This window comes from Aegilops tauschii, chromosome 4, assembly GCF_002575655.3.
Source record: "Aegilops tauschii subsp. strangulata cultivar AL8/78 chromosome 4, Aet v6.0, whole genome shotgun sequence".
NCBI lineage: Eukaryota > Viridiplantae > Streptophyta > Magnoliopsida > Poales > Poaceae > Aegilops > Aegilops tauschii.
The window spans coordinates 140,033,502-140,046,377 of record NC_053038.3 but is presented as its reverse complement, the minus strand read 5'-3'; positions in this window follow the sequence as shown (position 1 = coordinate 140,046,377).

Sequence of the window (12,876 nt, the reverse complement as noted above, 5' to 3'; positions counted from 1 at the left end):
CGTCCGAGCTATGTGACGTGGGCCGGACTGATGGGCTATGAAGATACAAGATAGAAGACTTCCTCCCGTGTCCGTATGGGACTCTCCTTTGCATGGAAGGCAAGCTTGGCGTTCGGATATGAAGATTCCTTCCTCTGTAAACCGACTGTGTACAACCCTAGGCCCCTCCGGTGTCTATATAAACCGGAGGGTTTAGTCCGTAGAGGCAATCACAATCATACAGGCTAGACATCTAGGGTTTAGCCATTATGATCTCGTGGTAGATCAACTCTTGTAATCCTCGTATTCATCAAGATCAATCAAGCAGGAAGTAGGGTATTACCTCCATCAAGAGGGCCCGAACCTGGGCAAACATCGTGTCCCCCGTCCCCTGTTACCATCGACCTTAGACGCACAGTTCAGGACCCCCTACCCGAGATCCGCCGGTCACACCGACATTGGTGCTTTCATTGAGAGTTTCGCTATGCCGTCATCAGAAGGTTCGATGGCTCCATCAGTCATCTACAACAATACTGCCCTAAGGGAGGTCTCTCTCCCCAGCCAGATCTTTGTGTTCGACGGCTTCGCACTGCGGGCCAACTCGCTTGGCCGCCTAGAGCAGATCGACAGCTACGCCCCAGATCACCAGATTAGTTTTGTAAACCGGGATTATGTCGCTGATATCCGAGGAGACTTGATCTTCCAAGGGTTCGCGACCCCAACCCCCGCTCTGGCCTTAGATCCGGAGCACATCACCAAGTCCGAAGACGGGATTCTCGAACTCGCCGGACTCTTTGCGGCCATTGAGCCTAGCACGGGAGAGCCAGAGGAAGTAGTATCAAGGAAAATCATCATGAAGCCGTACTCCTCTCTGAATACTAGCCCCGAACCTTCGGTGTCCGCATTATGTGAGCCCGGCCAAGGGATTTTCTTCCCGCCGTACTCCACGGACTCTCTTTCCCCTGGCCGAACCTCACCTTTAAAGCGAGGCTCTGGACCTAATGCGATCACTCGTCATTACAAAGGAGTAGCGTCCGAATTAAGCCCAGCCCGGACTAGGGGCTGAGGGCGGAAAATTTTATGTCCCACCCACCACCCACTTCATAGCCACTATCGAGGACCTTACCGACATGCTTGACCGTAACTCCGAAGACATCTATGGTATGGACATTGATGTTGGAGATGACCAAAGCCAAAACCCGCCGCATACCACACGCTGGGCGGCCACCTCCACATTCGACGTATGCATGGTAGATACGCCAAGAGAGGATGGCGGTGAGGGCAGTAAGGATCCAATCAAGGACAACAACACTGGTAAACCACCAATGAAGCGGCATCAGCGACGCCATTCAAAATCGCGCCGTGGCAAGGAAAGCAATATTGAAAATGGAGACAATAACACTTCGGAGAACGCCGAAGACCCTGATACCCCCGTCAAACCAACACCCGAACATGATGATAGGGAGGAGGGGCAGGATAACCCTGACGATCCAGTCGGAAGCGAGGTCTCGGAGGACAACAATTACATGCCACCCTCCGAAGATGACATAAGCCCCGGTGACGAAGATTTCATCGTGCCAGAGGAGCCCCTCGAGCAAGAACGCTTTAGGAAACAGCTCATCGCAACCGCGAGGAGCCTAAAAAGGAAGCAGCAACGGCTTCAAGCCGAACGGGATATGCTCAACGACAGATGGACTAATGTCCTGGCAGCCGAGGAATACGGCCTTGCACGACCAATCAAAAGCTACCCGAAGCGTAAGCTGCTACCTTAATTCAACGATGAGGCACTAGAGTTCGTACCATCAGCGCGTAACGCGGCTGACCGACCACCACGTGGCCGGAACAAAACGGCGACTCAAGCCGAACACCAGCCCATACTACCTCACCGTAAAAATAGAGACACAATAGCTCGGGGATATACATATGACCTGCGGCATGACCTGGAAAATAGAGCAGGTCAGACCAGATCGATCTACGGATCACGGGGGCGTGCCCCGGTGCGCGATGACGGCTATCTAGCCGGACGTGACAAGCATAACCACGTCTGGGCCGAAAACCGCAGACGGACTCCATTCGAGCTACGTCGCGACTTGGCCCGATATAGAGGCGCCGCACACCCCCTCTGCTTCACTGATGAAGTAATGGAGCATGAATTCCCAGAGGGGTTTAAACCCATGAATATTGAATCATATGATGGAACAACTGGCCCCGCAGTATGGATTGAGGATTTTCTTCTCCATATCCACATGGCCCGCGGTGATGATCTCCACGCCATTAAATACCTCCCACTAAAACTAAAGGGACCAGCCCGGCACTGGCTAAACAGCCTTCCAGAGAACTCCATCGGCAGCTGGCTTGGAAGACGCCTTTCGCGACAATTTCCAAGGTACATATGTCCGGCCTGCGGACGCCGATGACCTCAATCACATCATCCAACAGCCCGGAGAATTAGCCAGGAAACTCTGGACTAGGTTCCTAATTAAAAAGAACCAAATTGTCGACTGTCCGGATGCCGAAGCACTCGTGGCCTTTAAACATAGCGTCCGCGACGAGTGGCTCGCCCGCCACCTCGGACAAGAAAAGCCAAAGTCCATGGCAGCTCTTACCGCACTAATGACACGCTTTTGCGCGGAATAAGATAGCTGGCTCGCTCGTAGAAGCAATAGCGCGAGCGATCCTGGCACCTCCGAAGTCAGGGACGGCAATGGCAAGCCACGACGCAATAAAGACAAGCGTCGCAACAATAATGCAGGAACCCAAGACACAATGGTCAACGCCGGATTTAGTGGCTCCAAAACAGGTCAACGAAAGAAGCCATTTAAGGCAAACAGAGATGGTCCATCCATTCTAGACAAGATACTGGATCGGCCCTGTCAGATCCATGGCAGCCCCAACAAACCCGCCAACCATACCAACAGAAATTGTTGGGTTTTCAAACAAGCCGGCAAGCTCAATGCCGAACACAAAGGGAAGGGGCCGCCCAATGACAGTGAAGAAGAGGAGGCTCGCCTACCGAGCACCGGGGGATAGAAATAATTTCCTCCCGAAGTAAAAATAGTAAATATGATATACGTGACACATACCTCTGACAGGGAGCGCAAGCACGAACTATGAGACGGCCACACCATAAATCCGGACGCCCCAAAATTCAACCCATGGGTGGCTTGCTCGATCACTTTTGATCACAAGGACCACCCAACCAGTATCCATCACGGAGGTTCGGTAGCTCTGGTCCTCGATCCAATTATCGGCGGATTCCATCTCACACGAATCCTCATGGACGGCGGCAGTAGTCTCAATTTACTCTATCAAGACACTGTCCGCAAAATGGGCATTTACCCTTCAAGGATCAAGCCCACCACAACTACCTTCAAGGGAGTAATACCCGGCGTAGAAGCTCACGACACAGGCTCAGTCTCACTGGAAGTCGTCTTCGGTTCACCGAAAAACTTCCGACGCGAAGACTTGATCTTTGACATTGTCCCATTCCGCATTGGCTGCCACGCACTGCTCGGGCGGACCGCTTTTGTTCATTTCAATGCGGTCCCAAACTACGCCTATCTAGAGCTTAAGATGCCCGGTCCACGCGGCACCATAACGGTTAACGGAAACACGGAACGCTCCCTCCACACTGAGGGGCACACTGTGGCAATCATAGCCGAAGTACAAAACGGCCTCCTCAAGCTGCGTATCTCATCGGTCATTAAACCGCCGGCCTCTACTACGTAGGACCGGTCAATTTTAGAGTTGGATTAGCAGCTCCGCCTCCGTCGTTCGCCTCTTATACCCGCGGATTTTGCACCGCGCATACATAATTATGCACTCAAAATACCTTGGTCATCGGCGGAGGCACAATACGGACAGGCCTACAAAGCGGTTCGTCCGGACTTTAGCCTTTTCTCTTTTTTTTTAACTATTTTCTTACCTTTTTGCCACAGGTGAATCAATACCTGTCCGTCCTATGGACGTGAAAGGACTCTTTATGAGCCTGGCTTTCCTCCAAATAACCAGGGATTGCCCCCTTTCAGGAAGTCTTTTCACGGAAGCACATGCAGCGCAGACGTGCGACAGGAGGTCCAAAAGATTTTTTGTAGACCAAAAAATCTATTTGAAACCTGTACAGAGCCTTTTTTCCTCAGCCCTCGACCCCTGGCACGTGAAATGGCCTTGGTGATGGTGTCATAAGCTATAAGATTACGTTCGACGTATCAATCAGATTTTAGTGAACATAATCCGTCTTCAGTATTTGCTTTTCCGCATACAAACGTACCTTGCTTCTTCGGTTGTTTCACACAGACACCTCGGCATAAATCGCCAGGGGCTTGATACGGCAACATATGAGTTGCCGAAAAAGTCCGAACAGCTCTATAGCACACTTCGGCGTCACGAGTTTGGCATTATATGCATCAGCTCCGAATCATGTCTTTGGTCAATAGTTGGGTTGCCCGGCTCCTGTGCTTGCTACCCTACGTTCCGTCCTATCAGCTAGGGTAGTAAAGGGAGAACTACTGCGATTGTGTTTCCGGTTCACCTGGTCAAACACCTCGGTAGAGAAAGCTGAAAACTGACTGTCATGATGCGGCGAGAGCTGGTCAACCACTCAGTGACTTATCAGAATCTTTTGCGATTTCTTCCGTATTACACGAAGGGCCGTCTTTCTGGTCACCTATGTAACACAACCATATTCGGATAACTGCGTACATACCAGGGGCTACATCGTAGACCCACCGTAAAACTCCTATGGCTAAGTGAAGGTGTTAAAACCCTATAGTCCGATTGCCTAGTTCGCCGCACTTACACCTCCGTTCCAGACCAAGACGTTGGGTCAAGAGTGATCAGGTGTTATCCCGAACACCCCCGTATTATATGGGAGGGGGCCGAAGCCGACGACTGGCAAACTTTCAGATTATAAGAAACGGCCGCACAGGAGGAAATAATGGCAAAAGTATATAACACAGCTTTAGCGTATCATAATATTGTTTTCACATTTCCGGTACATTTATTCAAATATAATATCCTTCGAGCACTGACCCTCTATCAAGCGCGCGCCCTCTAGGACATCCTCCAAATAATGCTCCGGTGTGCGATGGTCCTTGCCTCCAGGCGGACCCTTGGTTGCAACATCGGTGGCCTTCATCTTTGCCTAGTACATCTTGACGTGGGCGAAGGCCATCGGGGTACCTTCTATGCACACCGACCGCTTGACGGCGTCAATATGTGGCACTGCGTCGACAAGCCGCTGCACCAAACTGAAACAGCTGCTCGGAACGGGTTCGGCTGGCCATAGCCGAACCACGACGTCCTTCATGGCAGCTCCGGACATCTTGTGTAGCTCGGCCCACTGGGCCATCTGTTCATTCAGCAGCGCCGGATGCCTTGCCACGTTGAATTGCGACCAGAAAAGCTTCTTCGTAGCACGTCCTTCCTATGCTTGGAAGGACTGCGCCGCGTCGGAAACACTCTTCAGCAGATCCAAGAACGCGTCTGGAGAACTCCACATTTGGTTAAGCAGAGCATACTTTGGGTCGCCGAACTTAGTCTGTAAAAGAAAGGGCTTACCAGCCACTATCTCCCAGCCTGTCGGATCTCCTCCCGAGCCGCTCTAGATTCAGATTGCGCTTGTTTCGCCTCTAGTAAGGCCTTGTCGAGTTTGCCTGCCTTGGCTTTGTTATCCCCCTCGAGGGATTTGCACCTGCTAGTGGCATCCTTCAGCTCCCGCTCCATGGTAGATATTCTCTCCTGGCACTGGCGCTGAGCGGCCTGTTCGGCCTTTAAATCCGCAGCCGCCTTCTTGGCAGCCGCGTCGCTCACTCTGGCCTGCTCCTTCGCCCGGGCAAGTTCAGACCGAAAGGTCTCAACCGCGGCAGCACCATCTACAGTTATGCATGTCACAGTATATGATTTTCAGCCTCGTGCTCATACTAGTATACATGCATAAACAAATTGCCCCAACACATACCTTGTGCCTCGTCGAGCCGCCTGTTAATAAGAGTGATGTCCTCATCCGCTAACTCAAGTTTCTGCTTTAGATCTGCAACTTCCGTAGCTTGGGCGGTCACCATGGACGTAACAACCTGTGTTCGAATTAATTAGGTACTTCCTGATATCTTTTTGATCCTCTGGTCGCCTCCCTGTGGAAGCCGACCAGAGCCTCGGGGGCTACTATCTGTACACGGGTGCATTGTGCATGTAGAAATAGTTAAGCTATTACATTGCATACCTCGAAGCCTCTCAACAGGCCCAGGAAAGCTTCATTCAATCCGCTTCTCGCGGACAGAACCCTTTCAACTACCATACCCATTAAGGTACGATGTTCCTTTGAGATGGACACACTTTGTAATGTGCTCACCGGAGTATCCGATACCTCCGGATTCCTGGAGGCTGCCGCAGGAGTATGCATTCCCTTCAAAGGCGGCTCAACCCTAGAGTCGTCTTCGGCTGTAAGCCGGATAGTTGGGGGCCTTCATTGCTGGCCCCCGTAGGGGCTGCGCCCCCTGGACCCTTGATGATCGAAGTACCACCCTCGGGCGTTGTTTTCGTTGTCCCCCACACCGCTTGATGGTCAGGGGAGATTCTCCGAGATGACACCTCGAAGTCGTCCGCCCTAAGAGGCGAGGAAGCATGAGAAGGCGTCTCGCTTTCCATCATCCCCGGAGATAAGTCCCCTGATGAGGAGGACTGTCGGGGTGGACTGTGGGCCGAACTGCAAGCATATAGTTTAAATGTTACCCCTGCAAGCCGAAAAGAACGGGATATGTCTAGAACATCCTTGTTCACTTACGATTCGACAAGGGGCTTGTCCCTAGAGAGGTGCCTTGCGACGACATCAGCTTCGGAACCCGAACCATATTGTAGGGATACCTCCCCCCTCTTGGGTGCTTCCGCCTCCAAGTCTTCGGATGCAGTCCTTTTTCTCCCATGAGGGGAAGGGATATCACCTTCTCCTTCCCCTTCGTCTTTCAAAGAGGGAGCTTCAGTCTCCCCGGACATGGTGTCCGGCATACCTGTAGAGTGGAGGCCGCTTTCGGCCTCTTCGGTCTTCTTCTTGTCCTCTTGCGCTGGCACTTGATACGGCGCTGGGACCAACATCCTCGTCAATACAGGATCGGCCGAGTCTTCGGGAAGTGGAGTTGAACACCTAATCCGTTCTGCCTTCTTTATCCAGCCCTGGTCAAAGATAGAGCTCTTAGTACATCGCTATGGGATAATCAACCGAGTTGCGGTCAGAAATTGGGTGCTTACCGAGGTATCCGGATGGTTGCAGTCGAGACCGATGTCCTCTGATGTGTCCGACCACTGCTTTCGAGTCTTGAAGAATAGTTTCCACAACCCTTCGTGCGTTGTGCCGAAGAATTGCTGAAGGGTCCGCGGTCCTTCCGGATTAAACTCCCACATACAGAGAGGCCTCGCTGGCACGGGAGGATCTGACGGACTAGCATCACTTGGGTCACGTTAATAAGGCCAATGTCCTTTTCTAGGATACTCCGGATACGACTTTGCAGTGTCTGTACTTCATCAGCTGATCCCCAGTCTAGCCCCTTATTTATCCACGATGCGAGCCGCAATGGAGGGCCAGATCAGAACGCAGGTGCGGCTGCCCATTTGGTGCCGCGGGGTTCGATGATATAGAACCACTCCTGTTGCCATGAGTTGGAGGTTTCCGTGAAGGTGCCTTTTGGCCAGATAGTGTTGGCAAGCTTGCTCACCATAGCACCGCTGCACTCCGCTTGCTCCCCGTTAACTAGCTTCGGTTTCACATTGAAAGTCTCGAGCCATAGGCCGAAGTGTGGGGGGATGCGGAGAAAAGCTTCGCCCGCGACGACGAATCTCGAGATGTGGAGAAAAGAGTCCGGAGCTAGATCATGAAAATCTAGCCCATAATAGAACATGAGGCCGCGAACGAAGGGGTGAAGAGCAAACCCTAGCCCGCGGAGGAAGTGGGAGATGAACACAACCCTCTCGCCGGATTTTGGTGTAGGGATGACCTGCCCTTTAGTAGGGAGCCTGTGGGGGATTTCCGCAGTCAGGTACCTCGCCTTCCGAAGCTTCGCGATATCCTCCTCGGTGACCGAGGAGGCTGTCCACCTACCTTGGGAGATGGATCCGGACATGACTAGAGGGCCTGGTAACAATGGAGGAAATCGAATCCTGGGCGCTGGAGCCTGAGGTTGGGAAGGTTGAGGAAGAAGTAGGCGTGGGGGGAGAAAGACGGGTCTGTACCTCTTTATAAAGGCAAAGAATATCGAACGCCCCCTCACGGGCCTTAAAGCTCGCCTATTCCCAAGGAATTGCCAACAACACGGTTGGAATACCCACGCCCATATTGATGAGGATCCCATGATAAGGGGACACGATCTCTACTTCGACCAGACGTGCCAATGGAAACCGCCTCTCGAAACACGGAGCGGGAGGCTAAAAAATGGTTCGAAATAATGACCGGGCGGAGACGTGGCGTCTCACTATAGAAGATGTTAGTAGATGGGACTTGTTAAATATTATACTCTTTGCGGAGCTTGTTTTGCAGAGCCGGACACGTTCTCTGTTTTCGAGACTTCTTTGAAATATTCGGAGGAGGAACCCGCCTTGCAATGCCGAAGAAAATCTGCACGCCGGACATATCGTCATTGAAGCCTGGTTCAGGGGCTACTGAGGGAGTCCTGGATTAAGGGGTCCTGGGACGTCCGGGCTATGTGACATGGGCCGGACCGATGGGCTATGAAGATACAAGACAGAAGACTTCCTCCCGTGTCCGGATGGGACTCTCCTTTGCGTGGAAGGCAAGCTTGGTGTTCGGATATGAAGATTACTTCCTCTATAAATAGACTCTGTACCACCCTAGGCCCCTCCGGTGTCTATATAAACCGGAGGATTTAGTCCGTAGAGGCAATCACAATCATACAGGCTAGACATCTAGGGTTTACCCATTACGATCTCGTGGTAGATCAACTCCTGTAATCCTCGTATTCATCAAGATCAATCAAGGAGGAAGTAGGGTATTACCTCCATCAAGAGGGCCCGAACCTGGGTAAACATCGTGTCCCCCGTCCCCTGTTACCATCGACCTTAGACGCACAGTTCGGGACCCCCTACCCGAGATCCGCTGGTTTTGACACCGACAGGTAGTACATGGCCTTTGGGTAGAAAACATCCTAATATTGTCATCATTGTGTCGTAGCATTCTCTGCCCAAGTTGAATTGAGCCTTCAGAGCCATTATTTGTGAGATGGCATCCAGCTGACAAAGCTCAGTGTGCTCGTGGAGAGGACGTTTTGAAGACTCCAACATTTCATTGAAGGCCTTTGCAGGTTCCTCCATCTCGTCATCCGAGTCTCGAGCATCATCAAAGTCTTGCACCATGTCTTGCATTCCAGTACCATGCTCGTCGGTGCGACGACAAAGCACCTCAGCTCTGGCACGTTGGGCAGACTCGCCATGAAATGTCTACACCGTATAATCTGGCGTAAAACCCCTCTTCTGCAGGTGTTTGCCCATTTCATCCTCTGTGCTCTTGTGCCAATTGTTGCACCCGGCACAGGGGTACCATGTTGTCCTCTGGCCATTTGCAAATGCGGCTCTCAGAAACCCCTTGGTTTTTGTTAACCATTCAATGGTATGTCTTTCTGACTGGTGTGGCCGGTGTACATCCATGCACGATCACTCATCTTGCCTAGCTATTGGACACGTAAGAAATATATATAAATCAGCATGTATATATTCATCAGTTAATGGAGTTTGTCACTTTTATTACGTCTATGCAGCCTAGACGCTAATAGGTAAAGATAGGTCCTAATCCCACCCGAGTATGTGTAGATTGGGTTAGTTTTCCCATGCTCTGCTCCGGATCCGACGCAAAATTTTGGCAGCACCTCCCCGCTGTTCTCCTAATACACGTCTCGGCAATAAGCAGAGAGGATGTGTACCTAGAGAACAACAGGGCGGCACTGGCAAAATTCTGCATCAGATCCGGAGCAGAGCATATGGGAAAATGAACCCAATATACACATACTCAGGCTGTCCATGGATAACGTTGGGCAATTTGAAAGAATCACGGTTATAAATATGCAAATGCATGCATATTTAGATGTAACCCTTTCGAACGGGAGACACATAGTGGTCACGCATACTGATGATTGAAGACACCTATAGCTAGCAAGTTTCATCGGCACGAAGACCGGAACAGAGCAAATGAAGGGGGGAGGAGGAGATGTCATTTATGCTCACCCACGAACGCAGGGGCGGAGCTCGTCGAACACTAGACCCTTTGATACGTCTCCAATGTATCTATAATTTTTGATTGTACCATGCTATTATATTATCTGTTTTGGATGTTTAACGGGCTTTAATATACCTTTTTATATTATTTTTGGGACTAACCTATTAAATGAAGGCCCAGTACAAATTGCTGTTTTTTTGCCTATTTCAGTGTTTCGCAGAAAAGGAATCTCAAACGGAATCCAAACGGAATGAAACCTTCGCAAGGATCGTTTTTGGAACAAAAGCAATCCAGGAGACTTGGAGTGGACGTCAAGGAAGCAGCGAGGAAGCCATGAGGCAGGAGGGCGCGCCCCCACCCCCGTGGGCCCCTCGCAGCTCCACCGACCTACTTTTTTTTGCCTATATATACTCTTATACCCTGAAACCTTCGGGGAGAGCCACGAAACACCATTTCCACCGCCGCAACCTTCTGTACCCGTGAGATCCCATCTTGGGGCCTTTTCCGGCGCTCCGCCGAAGGGGGATTCGATCACGGAGGGCTTCAACATCAACACCATAGCCTCTCCGATTATGTGTGGGTAGTTTACCACAGACCTTCGGGTCCATAGTTATTAGCTAGATGGCTTCTTCTCTCTCTTTGGATCTCAATACAAAGTTCTCCTTGATCCTCTTGAAGATCTATTCGATGTAATAATTTTTGCAGTGTGTTTGCCAAGATCCGATGAATTGTGGGTTTATGAACTTGATTATCTATGAATATTATTTGATTCTTCTCTGAATTCTTATATGCATGATTTGATATCTTTGCAAGTCTCTTCGAATTATCGGTCTAGTTTGGCCTACTAGATTGATCTTTCTTGCAATGGGAGAAGTGCTTAGCTTTGGGTTCAATCTTGTGGTGCTCAATTCCAATGACAGAAAGGGAACCGACATGTATTCGATTGTTGCCATCGAGGATAAAAAGATGGGGTTTATATCATATTGCTTGAGTTTATCCCTCTACATCATGTCATCTTGCCTAATGCGTTACTCTGTTCTTATGAACTTTATACTCTAGATGCATGCTGGATAGCGGTCGATGTGTGGAGTAATAGTAGTAGATGCAGAATCGTTTCGGTCTACTTGTCACGGATGTGATGCCTATATGCATTATCATTGCCTTAGATATCATCATAACTATGCACTACTCTATCAATTGCTCGGTAGTAATTTGTTCACCCACCGTAATACATGCTATCTTGAGAGAAGCCACTAGTGAAACCTATGGCCCCCTGGTCTACTTTACATCATATAAGTTTCCAATCTACAATTCTAGTTTACTATTTATTTTGCAATCTTTATTTTCCAATCTATACCACAAAAATACCAAAAATATTTATCTTATTATCTCTATCAGATCTCACTTTTGCAAGTGGCCGTGAAGGGATTGACAACCCATTTATCGCGTTGGTTGCAAGGTTCTTATTTGTTTGTGTAGGTACTAGGCGACTTGCGTGTAGTATCCTACTGGATTGATACCTTGGTTCTCAAAAACAGAGGGAAATACTTACGCTACTTTGCTGCATCACCCTTTGCTCTTCAAGGGAAAACCAACGCATGCTCAAGAGGTAGCAAGAAGGATTTCTGGCGCCGTTGCCGGGGAGATCTACGCACAAGTCAAGACATACCAAGTACCCATCACAAACTCTTATCCCTCGCATTACATTATTTGCCATTTGCCTCTCGTTTTCCTCTCCCCCACTTCACCTTTGCCTTTTCTTCGCCTTCTTCCCGTATGTCTTTTTGTTTGTGTTTCCATGTGCCTTCTATTTGCTTGCATCTTTGCTTGCTAAAAATCTATTGATATGGATCCACTTAAAGTGTTCTACTTGGATCATCTTCGATCTATATGTGCTCGTGCTGAAACCCCAACTAGTTTAGTTGAGGGAAAATCTTTAGATGAGCATGCTCATTTTGTGCGTCATCGTTTGTCTGAAAAGGGGAAGCTCTTATGGTATCAAATAAATAGTTTGCTATGCTATGCTTGGAATCTTTGTGAAATTTATGATTTTACTTGTTGCTCTAAGAACCCTAAAAAACACCTTCCCTACCTATGTGAGTTTAATGATAATGAAATCTTATCTTCTTATGGAAAGGGTGTTTATAGTTACTATGATATCGAACAAATTGAAGAATTTGTCGTTTTTAAGGGTGCTCATGAAGTTGCTTCTTTGATTGAAAAGTATGATATTACTCTCTACAAATCTAAAACTTCCGACATACTTAAATATTGCTATGAAAACTATGCTCATAATGCCTATGTTAAGGAATTTATTGAGAGAATGACCGTTGCTATGGAAGAAAATAATGATATGAACGAATCTATAGATAATTATGATTCCGATGATTTGATTGAAATATCCCTTGATGAACATGATGCTTGCTATTCTTATGGCTATGATGCCAATATTTATGAAGATGAATTTGCTGTAGTTCCTTATGTTAAACATGAGATTATTGCTATTACACACATACTCGATAGCTCCTTGAATAAAAAGCATGATTGCAATGATTCTACTATAAATTCTCTTGATGTCAATTGTGCTAATAATATGCAAAACCCTAAGCTTGGGGATGCTAGTTTTGCTATGTCTACTACTTGTTGCAATGATCATGATTGGGGTGATTCTCCTTATGATCTTG